The 20,780-nt window shown below is 38.5% G+C and overlaps 2 long non-coding RNA genes across 3 annotated transcripts in view; both read left to right on the top strand.

Moving 5' to 3' along the window:
* Positions 1-509: 509 nt before the first annotated feature.
* LOC124275418 overlaps positions 510-20,780 on the top strand; it is a 34,112-nt gene continuing 13,841 nt past the window's right edge. The window contains exon 1 of the long non-coding RNA XR_006898275.1: positions 510-580. This is a non-coding gene — a long non-coding RNA (uncharacterized LOC124275418). The remainder of the gene's footprint in view (positions 581-20,780) is intronic.
* Positions 4,881-6,470, top strand: LOC124275410. Of its 2 annotated transcripts, none has more exons than XR_006898265.1 (4): positions 4,881-4,922; positions 5,290-5,374; positions 5,865-5,907; positions 6,036-6,470. It is a non-coding gene; the product is annotated as an uncharacterized LOC124275410 (long non-coding RNA). The 2 variants fall into 2 exon arrangements; XR_006898266.1 differs by having other exon boundaries at positions 4,883-4,938; positions 5,306-5,374.

Raw genomic sequence — 20,780 nt, 5'->3', positions numbered from 1 at the left:
TCTTACATATCAACAGCTATTACGTGAACATGTGTGTATAGCCTGGCCTTAAAGAAGCAATAAAAATATACAATATGACCACCTCAGCCAGCTCCTTGTCCGACTACAGGAAGCTAAACAGACCAACCGTAGTCCCGCACAAAATGTCAACCACTTGAAAATACCTCTGGTCACATTCAGTATAAGTCGTCATGGAAACACGGCAGCTCTAAATATTAAAAACTGTGGTCGGTTTTAATTACTGGATGAGTGTACTTCAGAAAACACAAAAGTTTTACAAAAAAATCCAATCACAACTGTCAGAATATTCAATCTGCACTGATTGCATGTTAAGCTACGGATCCTGCTTTGGTGTGGTGTAACCTCAAGCCTCTCCTCAGAAAAGAAAATCAGCGCTTTGTATTGTCACATTTTATTACCATACCATGTCACAGTTCTATCATTCGTTATGGTCTGCTACTTAATATATCCAACTGAGATGATATGCATATACGGTTGGCAACAGATCCCGGAATCAAAGTGCATCATTAGACGAAAACAGGTAAACTGCCATTCCAGTCAGTTCCTCTTCCGCAGACAGGTGGTCTGTAGACTATATTCTGTGAAGTCCTGTGGCGTCGCGTCTTTGTCAGCGTCACCACCTTGGGCCTCGGTGAAGTCGTACACGTACTCATCCAGATATACTGTGATATAAACAACGAGCTAGCTGTCTGATAAACTAGTACCACTGAAACAGACGAATCTGGAATTCCCACTGTGATACAAGCTTCCCGATGCAGTACTCACTGAAACACTTATGTTGTGGTTCAATATGCAGAGTCACACATATGCAGTTGAATAACAGTAATAACGATAATGAAGGCAGTGTAAGACATACCGTATTCATAATAAAGAAATGATTTCAGCCAGTATGTGTGCAGCCAAGGGCTGGCTAAAAGGATCGATAATCGAAAATTATTCATGATTATCGATAATATCGTACATGAACTTTTGTGACAGAAACAAGTTTTACTTTTCTCACACGACATACAATTTTAGGGCTTTATTCATGGTCTGAGTCTTAATTATGTTCAGGACGCCGTGTGGTAGGACAGTCGGGGGTGAAGCAGGTGTTTTATACAGTGCCGCTTTGGCAAGACCCACATACATTGAGAAGCTGCAACCTAGGGTTCAAACCCGTGATCACAGGATTCGGGGAAGCTTAAGGAACGCAACTCCACTTAGCGAACTGCAGCGCCTTAGACGAATAGATGCGGTGTTACTAAAGCAACATAATCGTATGAATAGGGATTTACAGTATAATTCCTTAAACCGTTCTTCACTGAAGTGATAGGGAGACCCAGTAATGAAGGACACATATGTCAGTAATCCCATTAGATACATCCTGAACACAGCCCGACCCTGGTTTTCTGAAAGTCACACACATCCCTGACCTGTTCTGTAGACCCTCCTCCTATTGACCTTACCTCACTGGAAGCCCCCTCCCTCGCATCAAGCCCTTCTACCGAACCGACACCGTCTAACCAATCCTAAAACCTCACGTTATGTCTGAACAACTCGTAAATATCATCATAAACAACATACATTCATGAATGTAATGCAAAACTTAAAATTAATGAAAGAGTTAACAGCCGCAGTGATTACTTTGAGAGGCGTTCGTCCATATAAGGAATGTCACATGATCATACTCGTGATCTCTTGCATGGTGTGTGACCCAACCATAGGTCATAGATCATGCAATATCATACGAGACACACTACGAGAACTGATTATGGCATTATGTTCTGACTTCAAACTCTCTGTTCCAATACACTAAATCTCTAGACAATACCTTTCGTGCCACGCTCGTTTTAAGGGTCGTTTTGCTTAAGTGAATGTCCTCACGGATAACGTTTAAACCACGCCCACAGAAGCGGGCTGCTCTTTCATAAAAACCTACAGAATGTAGGGGAATCCCCGTCACAGTGGAGGGAATTACCTCCCTTCTCACCTTTGTCATTATATACAAAGCCCTTCAACGTACATATCCATCGCCCAAACCACCATGTGAATGAAAAGGCAAACATACTCGTTCACCTGTGTCACTCTAATCAGATCCATACAGATTGCACATTAGGTTTAAGATGACCCGAAAAGCTACACAGTGAATTCTTAATAGTCAAAATGTATCTACTTGAATTATAACTTACTTATCAATATATTGCGTTCAGAAATTACCTTTCCGATTCACGTCAGGAATACAACATGGTTACAAAGCTTCATAAACAAGTATTCATAATAAACTGAAGGCCATCAATCAATCCACTGAATTACACATGTTTACATATACGTGTAAAGCATGTAAACATGGACGTAGTTGTAGACAGAAATTCACAAAGGTTTAGTAGTAGAGAAACATTTTGATTGAAATAATAAGGACAGTTTATAGAAATTTGAGCTGGTAACAAAAGAGGATATCAGGTATTTGTATCTCTCATTTCTAAAACATTAAAAGGTCAAGGTTTGTATAGGTTTGACAGTATCTTTGCTTGTGGGGAATATTTTCTGATTTTGATTGATAATTCATGGTTTAGGGTTTTATATTATAATAAATAAAGGTGTCATTGTTTGTGTGCAGTTTAGTATGTAACTATGAAATATTAGAATGTGAATTCAAATGCATTATGTGACGCCTTTTTTCTTTCATTAAAGCAAATAGGCGGATATTCGTAAATTACAGTGGAGCCTTTTATATGGCATGCAGTCGTATTTCAATGAATATATCAAAACGTATATTTTTCTGGTACCTATGGTCATACAAGATTATTTTTGTCTGATATAGATGATAGAAAGCTTGTTGTTGAAAGTTGTTAGATTCCTCTGTATAGCATTTATAAGAGTAGAACGTCTTAAGGTACGTTTATGTCTCAATAAGTTTATGAAAATTTTACGAAGCAAAATAGTACGTACTGTTCAAGCTAAAAAATAAAGTTACATTCAATAAGCAAATGAATTTTTCTTACACGTTTGTATAAGAAATACATAGCTTTATTGAATGGGTAGTTGGTCGTACAGACTCTGAACAAATATATGCAATGCAGCCATTGTAATTCTATAATACAAGTGAGTGAGTGAGTGCAACCAGTGAGTTTTGGTTTTACGCCGCTTTTAGCAATATTCCAGCAATATCAAGGCGGGGGACACCAGAAATGGGCTTAACACATCGTACGCATGTTGGGAATCGAACCCGGGTCTTCGGCGTGACGAACGAACGCCTTAACCACTAGGCTACCCCACCGCCCCTCTATAATACAAGTTGTTAGCAGCCCTTGATGGCTGAAGTTTCTGAAAAAGTAAGAAAGTCTCTTTGGTCAATTTCATTATTTTATAGAGATGATTTAAGATCATTTTCCTGTAAATTAGGTTTAGTTCAGAGACTTAATGTCAGTCTAGTGGAATGACTGACAGAACCTTGTCTAGCAGCGGCATAAATAAGAGCGGTTTCAACTGAAGATCGCTGTATTTATTTTGATTTACAATCTCAACAGGCTCATAACCCACTTTTATTTTTGCAACTGCCATATGTAACGATTTTCACTTTGTCCATTTTAATTGCCGTTTCATTTCAGAATTATTATCCAAGGAATCAAGTGAATTTTATAATTCAATAGGTCTATCTGCTTCGAGCATCCGGTCATGGGAATGTTTATCATTTATTTCTGCACAAGATTTTCTGTCGTTGTACATAGTTTGTAGGTTTGTACTTTAAGGCCGCACTCAGCAATATTCCAGCAAAATGGCGGCGTTGTAAATAGACTTGGCTACATTAAATAAGATTCTATTTACGTTATGGCTTAAAGGTTCTTCAAACAGGACTGAAATCTATGAAAGCACAACGAGTTTATGTGTTCTTGTATGTTGTATATCAGAAAGTCTATAGATATGTCCTTGTATGTTGTATATCAGAAAGTCTTTAGATATGTTCTTGTATGTTGTATAGCAGAAAGTGTATGAAACGTAACTTTGTGATATGTCGCAGAAATCCCTCCCTCCAACCACCCTGGTTATGTTACAGTGAGTGAGTGAATATTGCTTAACGCCACATCAGCAATGTTGCAGCTATTCGCGGCGAGTTATGGTACAGGATCGCCGATGACTCTGGTACTGACGTAACTTGGTTTCCACTACAGATGTAAACAGTTTACTAATACGTCGTTTTTTGTGAGGATTTTGCAGGATGTTTATGCTCGATACCATTAATACATCGTCCTTCGTTGATCTTAATCGCGCTGTTAGCTGGAATATTGCTGAGTGCGGCGTAAAACTAAACTCACTCACGCCCTTCTCGCACTGTAAAGTCTTTTCACCCTCCTTGCAACATTTAATACACATGGTCATTCACTATAAAATCCCGGTACCAGGCATTCCCAGTCATGACCATCCTCAGAATTAGATTTAATTCGATGTAAAGGGCAAAACAGCTGTGAATAGGAATGGACCACTGAAAAACACAGGGATGACACCAGGTGTTCTAAAATGGTTCTGCCCTATCTGTAGCACCCGCCATTCACACGGTATGTCTACAATACAAGGATTAACAGTTCCACGTCCAACAGCAGTAATTCTGCGACAAGTAAACAAACCGACAGTTGAAGGAAAACCAAGTTCTATGGACAGTCAACTTCTTTATTTGGTGAAGGTACTTACACCGGTATCAAGCATGTGATGATAACTAATGACCTATATGGACATGTACTGGACATGTACCACTTACCTGTTATATTACAAAGATGGCTACTGAACCTCCTTCTAACCTGAACGCCAGGTCCTCCAGTACTGATGTCGCCTGGCTAATGACCTATATGGACGTGTACAGGACATGTACAACGTATCTGTTAAATTACAAAGATGGCTACTGAACCTCCTTCTAACCTGAACCCCAGGTCCTCCAGTACTGATGTCGCCTGGCTAATGACCTATATGGACATGTACAGGACATGTACAACGTATCTGTTAAATTACAAAGATGGCTACTGAACCTCCTTCTAACCTGAGCCCCCAGGTCCTCGTGTACTGTGGCTAATGACCTATATAGACATGTACCGATACTACTCACCACGCTGCTATGTTACAGTGCAGGTGAAAGATGGCTACTGGACCTCCTTCTAACCTGACCCCCTAGGTCCTCCTGTACTTAGGTCGCCTGGCTAATGACCTATATGGACATGTACAGATACCACACACCACGCTGCTATGTTACAGTGCAGGTGAAAGATGGCTACTGAACCTCCTTCTAAACCGACCCCCTAGGTCCTCCTGTACTGAGGTCGCCTGGCTAATGACCTATATGGACATGTACAGATACCACTCACCACGCTGCTATGTTACAGTGCAGGTTAATGATGGCTACTGAACCTCCTTCTAACTTGACCCCCCAGGTCCTCCTGTACTGAGGTCGCCTGGCTAATGACCTATATGGACATGTACAGATACCACTCACCACGCTGCTATGTTACAGGACCGCCTCCGTGGTGTAGTGGTTAGAGCGTCCGCCCGGAGTGCGGAAGGTCGCGGGTTCGATCCCCGACCGCGTCATACCAAAAGACGTTAAAATATGGTACTTGTTGGTCCCTGCCTGGCGCTCGGCATTAATGGGTACAACAAGGACTGGTCGGCTCGGAGTCAGTATAATGTGTCTGAGTGGGGTATTCATGCTTCACTGCGGCATGGTATCTCAGTGGGCTAGCACTATAAAACCAGCTTCAGTCTGGGCTAGTACAAGCAGCCGCACCTACACATACCCACGCATGCACATCGTCATATGAGCGAAATATTCTCAAGCACGACGTTAAACCCAATTCCACCACCGCTATGTTACAGTGCAGGTGAAAGATGGCTTCTGAACCTCCTTCTAACCTGACCCCCCAGGTCCTCCTGTACTGATATCACATGGCTAATGACGTATATGGACAGGTACAGATACTACTCACCACGCTGCTATGTTACAGTGCAGGTGAAAGATGGCATCTGAACCTCCTTCTAACCTGACCCCCCAGGTCCTCCTGTACTGAGGTCGCCTGGCTAATGACCTATATGGACATGTACAGATACCATTCACCACGCTGCTATGTTACAGTGCAGGTCAGCATGCAGCGGAGGGAGACTAAAGGTCAAAGGGGACATAAAGGTTGACAAACAAAATGACCCAACTAACATCTGTGTGCATATTGTCACAAAACTTAGTGAGTCTCAATCCTGACAAGAATGCAACTGAAAACTGCCAACATATCTGGAGAAGGGAAATTTTATTAACTAATTCAGCAAATGTATTCAACCTTAGACTGAGCCATCACTTCTGTCAGCTTTTCTCAATGTAAAACTGTTGGTCCTCATCGAGGCTTCATAAGCAAGGGGTTCATAGTTAGCCTTTCTCTCCGATGAAAGCAGTGACGATATTGGAACTGGATACTTCGAAACTTGTCCTGAAAACCCTGAAAGAGATCACACACAACTTACCACTGATGACGAGGGTGCTCTTGTGGTTTAGAAAAAATCAAGGATTATGTAATTTTCCATTTTCAAGAAAATATCATGCACAACTTAAATACAGTGTATACATACACACTGGTGTGCCATTGATTTCATAATCGTGACTAACTGGGACATGTTGATGAACATATATCGTAGAGAGCATGGTCACTGACTAGATTATGCTAAGTGCCTGAATCTGAACATATATAATTTTGATATTAACAAATTAACTCATTTAAATTGAAAAGGAGCAACAGTTAGTTGGGATATTCATGAACCTAGGGAAATCTAGACTTGCTTTAGCACTTCAGGGAGGGCCAGGCGGTTGGGAATGTAAACAATACAACACATCTTATTTTCAAAACCGACATATGAGGTGATATTTCGTGTCAGCTCGCTATTGTCACGAAATCGTAGACTTAAAACATGGATCAAAACGACGTCATTGATTGATAATAGTTAGTATCGTTTATTTTTAGCAAATTTGATGCCGAAAAAATCGCGTCGTGACATGGTAGGTTTAGCGGGTATATTTTTCGATCGCCCAGTGAAATAACTAGGGAAGATCATCAGATCCATATAAATGATGTTAATGACAAGGTTCGTCATCGTATATATTTAACCCATGTAACAACCGGTGTACAACCATGTTTGGCTGTCACAGCTGTTGCCAGTTGTAATAGTTGGCTAATTTGGGGACAATAAGATCGGAAATTTATTATTCCTTCGATGATCATCGGTTCCTACCAACAACCGACAACCGACAACCGACAACCATGAGACAATTCGAAAACGTTTGAGTACTTTTCTTTAAATGTGAGATATAGTTTTGATAACCAGTGCAGTTCTATTGCCGGACAGTGTTTGTCAACATTTATATACTTGGCACAAGAAATAAGGGAACCCCCAAGAGGACACACTCGTTATTAAGTATGTCTGACATGCTTATCGTACAGCTGTGCTGAATAAAGTATACATGCTTCTCAAAGGCAGGGGTTCTGCCATTACTGCCTAGTATAAGTGGGAAGATTCAATGCCCACGTACACTGTGTTGGGTGGTACGTCACATGCTTTCTTTTGAGCTTTTTTTGTCTACTCTACATAGCTCGTCTTTGTTTTTTCTTTCATTTCGTCTTCAAACTTTATCCTCTTTTCCTTCAAAGAAGTCAATCTATCTTCCAATCTATTCAGTTTCCTCTTGCCAAGGATATTCTTCCTTTTCAAGACTTCAATTGTGCCCCTATTCTTCATGATTTCACTCTGTTTAGAATCAATACTTTCATTAAGCTGTTTCATATCAATTTCAAGTTTTTTAACAGTTTCCATTTCCACTTCTTGTTGAAACCTTTTCTACGGAACAGCTACGTCTTTTTCGGCACTGATTGGTACATCGACAATTTCTGTAATTTTGCTTCTTTTGACCACGCTTTCTCCTATCACACTCAAGTGTTCGGTATATTTTCCGAGAGAGGGCTTCAGTGAGGATAACTTCTTTCTTCAACCCAACTAGTCTATAAATCCATTCAGAAAGAACTGTTCTTTTTAAATTGTTACAACTTTGGATTCTACACAATTCTAACACTAAGCCATTCTGTATAACTCCGCTCGAAAGTTTGTTGATATTCCCTTCCAAAATACCTGCAGGCCAGAGTCCAAACTTACGTAAAAATTCATAAGACACGACTCATGACTCACTACAATTGAGTTTCTATAACAGTTTCTATGTCGATAATGTTCTGCATTGAGATCATTAGCTCTCCAGTGATCACGGATTGTGTGTAGACATCTTTGCGTGTAATCACATCCTGTTCTTCTTGCACTCCTGGTCAGAAAGGGGATTGTAGTCCCCTCCACCATGGAAATAGGCCTCTGCTCTCTGTCCACAATGGTAGTATCAGAGTCATCTGCCCTTTGTTCTTGATGCATGCCAACATTTTCAGTTTCAGTTTCACTTGGATTCAAAGGACTGGATGTGTCTAGTTCGACAACAGAATACTCACTATCTGTATTTCTTGGCCAAGATGGGTAGCTGCGTTTCATCAGAATCTACATCTGACGACTCCTGAAGAAGCCATCGGAGATTCTGAAATCAAAGGAAGCAAATATGGCCAAAAAGTATACAGCCTTTTCATGTATTTAAGCAACACATATATTCAACTGATAAGCAAAGAAATAATAAAAATCAACATTCAGACATCCTTCTCATTAAAATCTGATTGGAATTACCTTTAGTTAACTTGCCATATTTCTTTAATTCAAAATGTGCAGATCTATGGCACCAAGCAGCTTTCAACTATCTGCAAAACTGACACATTAAATATTGAGTTTTCAAAACATATTCAAATTACAGTGATTTATCTAACGGCTATTCGTTCAATTATATACTTAAATGGATTATCATTTTCCAAATTGAATGAAACATGATTGTAAATTATTGTCAACAATTTGTGATTGTAAACATGCACAGTCAAAATAATTTCTTACGTCCATTAATGGATTCTTCCTTGCAATAATGCCTTACTCAATAACGGATGAATGTTGTCTATAATATCTCATAGAGTTAAGAAAAGAATTAGTCATTGAACAATAATAGAATTGGCAAAAGCACTTATTTTAACATAATGAATCTAATAATTGTAACATTTATCCATTATGAACGAATGATTAAAACATTCTTAACACATAGTAAAGAAAGAAAATAATCAGTCCTTGAAAAGTTATTGCAGCATTTGCAAACCCACACAAATCAATAGAGAATATATGATTTTATTTTAACAAAACGAATTTAATAATTCATTCATTAAAACATTTATACTATCAATGCTTGAATAACTTTTATATATGTTATACAAAAAGTATATAACAGTAAACTATATTCAGCAACATAACCTCACAATTCATAATCCATAATATCTTGATGAAATAAAAAAGGTGTAAGAATCCTTTACAAATATTTATAATGTAACACATTTCTTTAAAAGTGATGTACAGTAAGATACTATAAAATATATCATCTAACAGTAACTCGCTATTACATCGCCGACGTTCGTTGCGAGTACCTGACAGAGTTACTTGCGCTTTGCTTCAAGACCCCAGTGCTGTTTACAAAAAAAATTCACAACTTGTCCGTTCCTCTAAAATGTTTTAATTGATCGTAAAATGATGCTCAGTCAATGATCTTCAATCAGCAATTGTTCAAAATGCTGCCAAATACCATATAAACATATTTCCGAGAACGTATAACATTTCACATTTGTGCGAAATTAAAATTGTTTCACTCTACAAAAGGGGGAATGAGCAGGAGCGCGTAAAACACAGAACACAGTCCCCTCCCTCGCGCGATATCAGACCAGCTTAAGAACGCTTAGACAAGAGTTACTCCCCTTGGATACAGTAAAAATGAAAATAGGTGTCACTGCTAATACTTATTCCATGGCCAATCACCCAACGGCAAACTTTAATCAATAACAACAAAATGACATACGTTTTGCACACGGTGCACTCGTTCTGTGTCTGCCCGCACACTTCAAACGAATAGGAGAAAGGATTTATAAGAAGAATCTTACTGAGAAAAGCAAAGAGTTACTGTAAGTTACATGTTACATATATATCAACATTGTTTAAGTCAAATATTGTAATTTATTGTTGTTGGATTCATTTTTCATTCTGTTGTAACTGTATCAATAATGTGGATAACAATTGGTAGGAGTTTTCTTCTTATGCATTGAGAAAATTGAAATAGAGAGACTTTGTGGTACTTTTCGTCGTATAACATTTCACATTTGTGCGAAATTAAAATTGTTTCACTCTACAAAAGGGGGAATGAGCAGGAGCGCGTAAAACACAGTCCCCTCCCTCGCGAAATATCAGACCAGCTTAAAAACGCTTAGACAAGAGTTACTCCCCTTGGATACAGTAAAATTGAAAATAGGTGTCACTGCTAATAGTTATTCCATGGCCAATCACCCAACGGCAAACTTTAATCAATAACAACAAAATGACATACGTTTTGCACACGGTGCACTCGTTCTGTGTCTGCCCGCACACTTCAAACGAATAGGAGTAAGAATTTATAAGTAGAATCTTACTGAGAAAAACAGGAGTTACTGTAAGTTACATGTTACATATATATCAACATTGTTTAAGTCAAATATTGTAATTTATTGTTGTTGGATTCATTTTTCATTCTGTTGTAACTGTATCAATAATGTGGATAACAATTGGTAGGAGTTTTCTTCTTATGCATTGAGAAAATTGAAATAGAGAGTCCTTGTGGTACTTTTCATGTCAATATATTTGTGCTTATCTTATAATTGCATTAGCAATGTGGATTTACACATAACAATTCCAACATTTGTACATATATATATTTAGAACTGTTAAGTGGATGATATTTGTGCTGATTACACTGCCCACGAAACCCTCAGTCATCCTGACCAAATTCAGTGCTTATGTTGGAGACCGCCTCCGTGGTGATGTCAAATGCTGTCTTTGATGGCTTGTAAAGAGAGAAAGGACAAGTATTTACACATTCTTGCGGGTTTTTATACTTTGATGCAGTGTTTTGTCATGATGGGAGCTTGCGCAGATATTCATTGATGAATATATATGATGTGTAGGGACAACGCAATTTCACACTGTTGATAAGTATGTATTAGACCTAACTACCTCATATATATAAAACAAATATCCCTTTTTTATATTAAAAGACAAAAGTAAGTTAGAGACTTGTACATGTCTGATTTAACATCAACTGCCCCATTTACTGAGACATGACCGGTACATTTTAAGTTCTGTAAGACTTTTCTCAAAGTCAGCAAGTATACCAACAATAGCATGGTGCTTGGAGAGTGTGGCAGACTCTCACTGCAATACCACTATACCTCCAGATCAATAATGTACTGGTGCAGACTGTTGCAGCTACAACATCATAGTCTTCCTTATCAGGCCTACCAAATTCTCAAATCTCTCGATGATAATAATAAATCTACTTGGACTTCACATATAAGACAAATCCTTTTTCAGTATGGTTTTGGGTTTGTATGGATCTCACAAGAAATTGGCTGCATTAAAACATTTATATCCATCTTCAAGCAGCGATTTTATGACTGCTTCCTTCAAATTGGCGTTCCTCACTTGACTCTTCATCTAAATGTAAATATTATTCACAATTTAAATCTTTCCTTAATGTCGAACACTACTCGTCATGTGACCTCCTCCCATATCAAATGAAAGTTACGGCTATGTTCCGCTGTAACAACTTTAGATTAGTAGTGGAAACCGGCCGCCACACAAATGCACCCTATGACCAACGCCTCTGCCTTTACTGCCACTCTGTTGGTTTAAACTATGTTGAAGATGAGTTCCATGTTCTACTCATCTGTGGTAAATATTCTGAAATAAGAAATAAATGTTTCACAACCCACCAGACCCACCCTCCAACAATTGAAACGCTTGTGCGTTTAATTACTCGCAACGACATAAATTATCTAAAATCATTAACTACATTCCTCTCCACCGTATTAAAACTAAGACATAAATCCACTACTACTATCAATTGACCCTGTACTCCAATCGTTATCCTATATCCAGCATGTATGTATTCTTTATAATTGCACTATGTTGTATTATGGGCCAAGGGCCTACATTACTGAAATAAAATGTCTGTCTGTCTGTCTATTGGACCTAACTACCTCATTTATAAAACAAAGATCCCTTTTTTATATTAAAAGATTAAGGTTTTAAAGATAATGGTAGACAAAAGGAAGTCAGAGACTTGTACATGTCTGATTTAACATCAACTGGCCCATTTACTGAGACGTAACCGATTCACATATATAACTGAACGGTTCAGACCCCTAACTGTGTGTAGCAGAGACACCTACAGGCTATTAACACCCGTCAGTCAGTGTCTTATTTCAAGTATCATATATTTAATGTCATTATTTTCTCGTTGTTATTGTATATACGATGTGGATAAGCCTATACCTATGTTTGCATATTGCAAACTGTGTGAAGTAGAGTAAGTCAGTGAGTGACTAAACTTTCACATCGCATGGGCAATATTGCAGCCATATAATGATGAGAACAAGTTCAGTAATGTAAAAAGTCTGTCTACAAAGAACAGTAAAACAGTATGTTCAGTAGCACAGTAATTTCAGTTTAGATATAACAAACAAATTCTTAATTAAAATCATTACTTTCCCTGACTGTTATTTAGTATATATTAAACTAGGCTACAGCCTACTAGCGATCACAGTTTGACCACCTTCATGGGGATCAAAGCACATAATAAATGGCCTTTTCAGTGTCGATGCGTTAGCGCAGCAGATCCCGGGAACCAGGCCGAGCCGTTTTCTGTTTCCGAGTCACGAAAACATCTACGGAAACTGTCAATGAGTCTAGCAGTAGTATTTTCTAAAATATTCATTTCCTCGCCGATTTCGTTCAAATATATGTTTGAAATATATGTAAATCATAACGCATAAAAACAATATACGATTGCAAAAGTCTAGATTTGTATTTTTAAAAATTATTGTCCAAACAGTGATTCAAAACCCTGTGGATCAAAGGGACTTAACGGTACTTCTGCTTCCTACATGATTCACAGGAGTATTTACACGATCAATCTGACTATGTTTAAAAAAACCTTTACTGTAATCGAGCAATGTAAAACACTAGTTGATGTTATTTACTTATTCTGTCGTACAGACCTTGAAACAAATATATCCTAGAAAGCCCATGCAAGTCTAGAATATGTGTCAGGGCTAGATTTCCTCAGTGTTTGTAAATGAAGAAAGTCTCTGTGCTCCTTTTCATTACATTATATTTTTTTATGATCACTATTTTTTCAGTAAAATATGTTCATTTCGGTGACTAGATGTTAGTCTATTATTTACTTTAAATGGTTGGACTCACGTGCCACTGTCAGGGGAACAATGATTTTACACTACGTTAACCCCCTGAGTGGCACTGCCATCAATAATCTTAGGTAGTGACATCATCCAACTAATTTAAAAAAATTAAATGCTCAAAGTTTATCCAAAAAATATGTCTTTAAAAAAACCCAAGAATTAAAAGAATGTTCACATTTTGTAAAAGGATCCTGTAAATACGATGATTGATATTATCTATCCCTTATGAGAGAGTGTAATTGTGAAGTAGATAATATATGCGTTAATTACACTGCCAAAAACATCGTCCGGATCTGATTTCACCTTTATCGCAGTTGAAACATGTCGGTTCCATGGCTTATGTCAATTTAAGAAGGGGGATAACACCAGTATTTAAAGAGTCATATTATAGTGAGTAAGTGAGTTTAGTTTTACGCCGCTTTTAGCACTATTCCAGCAATATCACGTTGGAGGACACCACAAATGGGCATCACACATGTGCCCATGAGGGGAATCGAACCCTGGTCTTCGGAGTGACGAGCGAACGCTTTAACCACTAGGTTCCCCCACCGCCTCCAATCATTTTACAGGTATGGAATGTACACATACGTTTTCGAGTCGATCTCAGGAAGAAACCGGTAGCCATATACATTGTATGCTTGTTGGAAAAAGTATGTGTGGTCATGAGGGAAATAGGTCCCGCTGAATGTGATGAGACTGTGAAATATCCATATTGTACACGACAGAACGTATCAAAGATATAACACCTCTCAAATGTAGATTCATTTGCACAATTCCATTTGTGCTAGCTATCAGGCACATCATATTATGCCTACATTTTGGAAATACCGATTTACAATTGACTGGTAGACAGTATAAAGCTGGCAGTTATAAACATGGGAGATGCTGAAGATGTAAGATCATTGCCAACAATGAGCCCAGGCTTGGTTAACAGTCTCTGGAAATATAATTTGGACAGAAACAAACAACTCCATTTAAACTGATAGGAGCCTCGGGGATTCAGAGCCTGAGCTGTTGACGTCATGATTTGCTTCACGTTGGGAGGAATAGTATGGAATACTGTAAGGGACATTCTCGCGATCTCGCATTCTCGCGATCTCGACCTTTCGAAACAAGCTAAAAATGCCAAAAGTACGAGAATGCGAGATCGCGAGAACGCGAGATTTGGCCAAAATCTCGCGTTCTCGCGATCTCGCATTCTCGTGTTTTTGGTACATAGCACTTTTTGTCAAAAGTCGAGATCGCGAGATTGCGACATTTGTACATGCTGTCAAATCTCGCATTCTCGCTATCTCGACTTGCCAAATATGGCCACAAAAACACGAAATCGCGAGAACGCGAGAATGCGACATTGCATTTTCTCGCGTTCTCGCGATCTCGCGATCTCGCGTTTTAGACGTTGTCGGTGCGCATGCGTAATATCATAAGGTCAAGGCGCATGCGTATCTAAGTAGTGCTGTGGTCATGCTTCTTTCATGCTTTTCACTTCCCAACTAGCATTTAGCAAAATTATAACATAGCTTGAAAATGCTATCATGTAATTTACATACAGGATGTGTAGGGTAGCGTATATAAGTCCGTTCCCGTTGTTACAATTTCCTATGTCCTTAAAAATCCTCAACATGTAAAATTCTATTTAAGAAACGAAATTGTGAATATGAATGTCCAATAAAAGTGAAAACATGAAAGTGTCCGGAAGCTGGAAAAAAATATTAACGTCAGTGAGTGATAATATAGTGCTTAAAGACGCATCATTTCGCAGCTATACCGTCAGTTATACAAATAATCACAGACCAGTGAGTTTCTCCATGATGCAATATCATATACGGCTAGCATAATCATTCAAACAAAATTCTAACCGACCAATTTCTAGCAGTCGGCTTAAATTGGACACCATACTCGCTAGTTTAGGCCATAACAAATTAATTAATAGATTTTCTTCCGCTCCCGCCTGACTACAAAACACCCTGTCTTACATTATTCTTTCGTCTCCAAGTTCCAAGAAATAGAAATGCATTTGTACCAATAATATTTGTGTTCCTGCGGCAGCCATGATAAAGTGGAGACTACGGGTTATGAGTGAGATATCTGTTTATTTCCATATCGTGGTGGAAGAAGACACCCTGTAATAACAATAATATACACGATATATACAACATAAAATCACATCTGATGAACATGTCATCATAATAAATATAGTGCATAAATGTGCCTATCAAGAGTCATATACCGGTATTACGCGATGCAATATCACACAAATGACTTACGTGATCACATGTTTACAGTGATATACAAAATGAGTGTTGACATAAAGACTTATAATAATACATGGTATAATAATGAAATAGACAAGAGATACTGTACAAATAACCTATCCTGTGGGTTACACGAGAATGGGTTCGCGAATCCAGCAGCCGAACAGTCATCGCATGCAATAACCCTATATAGGTACCACACACTGATCAAATGTAATCTTTGTCAAGTACATACAATATACATGATAGATGAGATATATCAATCTTACATGATGCAGAATATAGTTACCAAACAACAACTACCAGCCAGCATATTGACTGGACATATCGAAAACAAACCATAAGCACATTCATACAAGTTACATGGTATACTGTGTATTGACTTTTATTTTGTTTATCATGGGCATATTTATACCTATTTTGTGTAATGATTAATGTTAGGGTTTAATTTACTATATGTAACAATTAAAATGTATAACAACTAACCTTTGATTCTGACCAAACTGTGACACAGAACTGTACATGAAACACAAAGAGACCCATGAAGATCTGGGTTAGAATATATCTTCAGTAACCCATGCTTGTCGTAAGAGGCGACTAACGGGATCGGGTGATCAGGCTCGCTGACCTGGTTGACACATGTCATCGGTTCCCAATCGCGCAGATCACTGGATTGTCTAGTCCAGACTCGATTATTTACAGGCCGCCGCCATATAGCTGGAATATTGCTGAGTGCGGCGTAAATCTAAACTCACTCACTGAAACACAAAGTAAAGAGGCAGCTGAACTGACAACTAATTGCAACTTAAATGCATAAAGAATTCGTCGCCTGCGAGACCACTATATCCTGATATAAGATAATGATGATTTGTTATTCATTTATGTACACAATATACAACCACTCGCGCGGTGGGCGAGCTGGTTAAAGCGCCGGCTAGTGATCCAGCGAGGTTGAGGTGTCGGGATCGAGCCCATCTGTGACCGGGTGTAAAAATCTTGCACTCAACTTTGTGTGCAGACTCTTTCTGTGTTGTCACAACCCGAATTGCACAGAAGACAACCCTGTGCACTTAAAAGAACCCACGAATCAGTTGGTATATGACCAGACGGTGGTCACATGAATACGTGCAAACACTTAGTTGCGGGTACATCAACGTGCAGTCAAATTCGACAAAGTACTGTGACTATGTGTTCCAGTCCACCCAGCTTGGAATGGGTATCTCGTTAGGATGAGAAGGTCACAATAAACTCGGTGCGCCTAGAGGCAGCAAGCGTTGTATACTCCCAAGGGTTGAGATTGATCATACTATGTGCCGTTGAGATTGACATCCAAATAAACGAGGAAAAAATATACCAGCGCCTTGAGCAAGGAGTAGTTGCGTGGATATGTGCGATATATAAATATAAAATATCCTATGATGTTAATAATAATAATTCATTCATGTTACATTCCTAATTTCTTTACTTGATGAAATACTCCACAAACGTAGCACTACTGAACATGCTTGATGCATGTGAATCGAATCCTTCGACAGAAATTGTACACAGGTGCCTTAAAAAGTAAAAAATAAAATGTAAATTATTATTATTCTCGCATCCCATTTTTTTTAGAAAATAATCAAACTCTGTATTTAAATTTATTGCGGCCTTACCTTCACAAGCTCGGCAAGCTAATATTAGAAATAACCCCCATTCACAGCCCGGGTACGTGCATTGCTCTAAATAAGTGAGTGAGTTTGGCTTAACACGACTTTCAACAGTATTTTTCTTTCAGTTATATCACGGCTTGTCAGCTCGATATAGGATGAAACCCACCAACATAGGTTTCTCAAGGACGCAACTCCATTGCGACGCCCCAGACGACTGAGCTACCCATGATCCCGGTTCAAGATGACTGTATAGGTATTTGGCAGAAAAACGCGAGATCGCGAGATTGCGAGATCGCGAGATCGCCACATTTGTCAAATGTCGCAATCTCGCATTCTCGCGTTTTTAAAAATCGTTACATAGAACTGTATGGGCAATTGAAACAAAAGCACGAGAACGCGAGAACGCGAGATCGCGAGATTTGTCAAATGTCGCAATCTCGCGTTCTCGCGTTCTCGTGTTTTTGAAAATCGTTACATAGAACTGTATGGGCAATTGGCACAAAGCACGAGAACGCGCGAGATCGCGAGATTTGTCAAATGTCGCAATCTCGCGTTCTCGCGTTCTCGTGTTTTTTGAAAAATCGTTACATAGAACTGTGTGCGTAATTGGCACAAAGCACGAGAACGCGAGATCGCGAGATTCGTCAAATGTCGCAATCTCGCGTTCTCGCGTTTTGTTACATAGAACTGTATGGGTAATTGGCAATAAAGCACGAGAACGCGAGATCGCGAGATTTTCAAATGTCAAATCGCGATCGAACTGTGTTTTGAAAATCGTTACATAGAACTGTATCTGCTGCGCCGTCCGCATGCCTAATTGATGGTATAAGTATAGATTGATGAACAAACATGAAATCTTTTTACTTGATAATATTTCCATCTTCATTACGATGATAGGAAATGAAAACATTTCAAGTTTAACCATCTGCCAGTGGTAAAATGTTAGGACTGAAAAATAACGAAGTCAGTGTACGTCTTTACATTTTGTTTTATAATCATAATTAGTTTATTATAATATTTTGATGCATTTTGAAACTTATTAAGAAGCGCACGAACTGCTTAATACTTATAGTGAATATATAGCGTGACTGTAATATCTAGACATTGTATAGATTGCCAACGTGAATCATATTTCACACACACACGCCCTAAGTGCGACCTAGAGTAAGTTGTATCATTACCAAACCGAAACATGAGTCTCATCAATCAATTCAGACAATGACCTACTTTTCATCCGATTTGAATTTTTCTCTTGTGTAAGTGAAATCAGACACTACAAACAACTATGGTTACACTAAATTCCAATTCCTTGTTTCATAAGAAAATGGTATTTACAAATTAATTGTAATTTTAAAGTTTTAAAAAGTCGTATTTCTATATTTTATGTCGAGGTTTAGGCAGCATGTCCTTAACTGAGACGTCACAGACTGCCCCTGTTTAAAGTAAAGGATAAAACACAACTCAGAGATTTTGGTAGCAAATGTAAATCCACGGAGTCGGGAAAATCCCTCGGACCGAAATTTGCTACCAAAACCGAGGAGTGTTTTATCCACCTTATGAACCGTCATCAATGTAAAACACAAATATGTATTATTTTCATTTTGTGTAAATGTTTTGTGTACATGTACTGAGCATTGATCAATGTACAACATTGATGGAACAGCCCGCAAATGATGGAACAGCCGGTGTCACCTGGGATGCGACTGGCAGCCAACACCTGCCTTGCACGCGCAATGCACGCGCAATGCACGCGCTACCCGTGTTGTACCCGTTTTCTTAGGAACACATGGTTCATACTGACAAATAATCTCATTCTTGACAGCGATCCGTTGCCTAGTGGATTAAGCCGCCGAGCGAAAGGTTGCGGGTTCGAAACCAGTTATCGCCACTATATATTGGAAATTTTCATAATGTGATATTTTTACGGTCGTAAAAAGTCGCTACAGATCGTAAAATAATCGCAACAGATCTTCATTGAAGCATAACTGGTCGGATATCCAATCGTGAGAATGCGTAACAGGTACAATCAGAGCTTATGAAATCGGAAAAGAGCGTCAAGAAGGGGAAAAATATATTAAAATGTTCCACCATCATGAAGATCTAATACGATATTTTGGTTCGCGTAAGATCGACATAATTGTGGCGGTTAGTTCCCATATGAGAGAGCTTGTGGGTGGAGGTGGGGATTACCTTCAAGTCGAACAAAGGCAATTCTATGTTTATACAGGCACAAGGTTGATAAGAAAAGTTGAAGTGGTAAAGAAATGAAATAAGTCTAAACTGATATTTGACATTTCATGACATAATTTATTTGGTGTCCCCATTCTTAATCACAACATAAAAACATGTCATATGAAATATCAATATATCAAATATTCCACCAAACATTATCAATTACAAATATAAGAAAGGCAAGATTTATGGACGTCAACATCTTTATTGTGACTAACACGACGTTTCGGAGCGTATGCTTGCTCCTTCACCTGATGAAATGCCCTTCAAAGATTTCATTACAAATACATATTCAATTCTGACATAGTTAAGTAATTACTTAATCAATATCACTATAAAGTCACAATTCATTTTACAGTTATTGCATTATTTTAAGCAAGTTTCTTGTAATACATGTCTAAGTAATACAACATGTCAGAGTTGTCAACCACAAGTCTGTGTTTCAGGGTGGACAGTTCTCTTTGGAGGTCTTGATATTTCTTTTTCTTTGGGGGAAGTGTCTGCCTAGCACTGTACCATGTATTGTAACATGTTCAGTTCATTAATGTTTTGCTCCTCCAACAAGAATTTTATCCTCTTTTTTACTCTGTAATGTATCCTTCAGCACACAAGTACCTACCACCACGTGAAGTAGGAAGGAACTTGTAATTGAACTGTGCATGAGCCATTGTGAAAATGATACTAGCTATTGTAACTTGATGGTATTTATACAATATGTAAGACATGTATGTACTGAATGACACTGATTGAGTGAACACATTAATCAGTATCATTATAATCTCAGTGAGCTAAACTCAAATGGAAATCATAGTCCACAACGTAGTTCAGAATTTCACAGCACCCAGTGACTTAATCCCTTATAACAACACCGGCACAACATCACGAAGACTATACTGTAACATTAAAATTCTACTTCCCGGGAATACCCCATCGTGGCCTAATCGTGGCCTAGTGTAAACGCAGCATTACATAAACACTAGCTTTTGACAAATCCGCTGTGCATGATAAAATTAATCAATCAGTCAGCGTATTATCGGTTAATCCTTTGATCGATGTTTGTTTTTATAATTCAGGTGATAATTCCTCTTCCTGCACTTCCATGGGCATATTACATAACGTGTAATACATTTGTTGCATGAGACCTTAATTTATAATGTTGAGTATTTACTGAAGACACGAGAATGCCAAATGGGGACATTTGTCGGGCAATCTAAGTGGTG

This window comes from Haliotis rubra, unplaced genomic scaffold (assembly GCF_003918875.1).
Source record: "Haliotis rubra isolate DU_JTF1 unplaced genomic scaffold, ASM391887v1 Scf2, whole genome shotgun sequence".
NCBI lineage: Eukaryota > Metazoa > Mollusca > Gastropoda > Lepetellida > Haliotidae > Haliotis > Haliotis rubra.
Note: the sequence above shows the minus strand (reverse complement) of the source record. Positions and strands in the feature narration are given on the sequence as shown.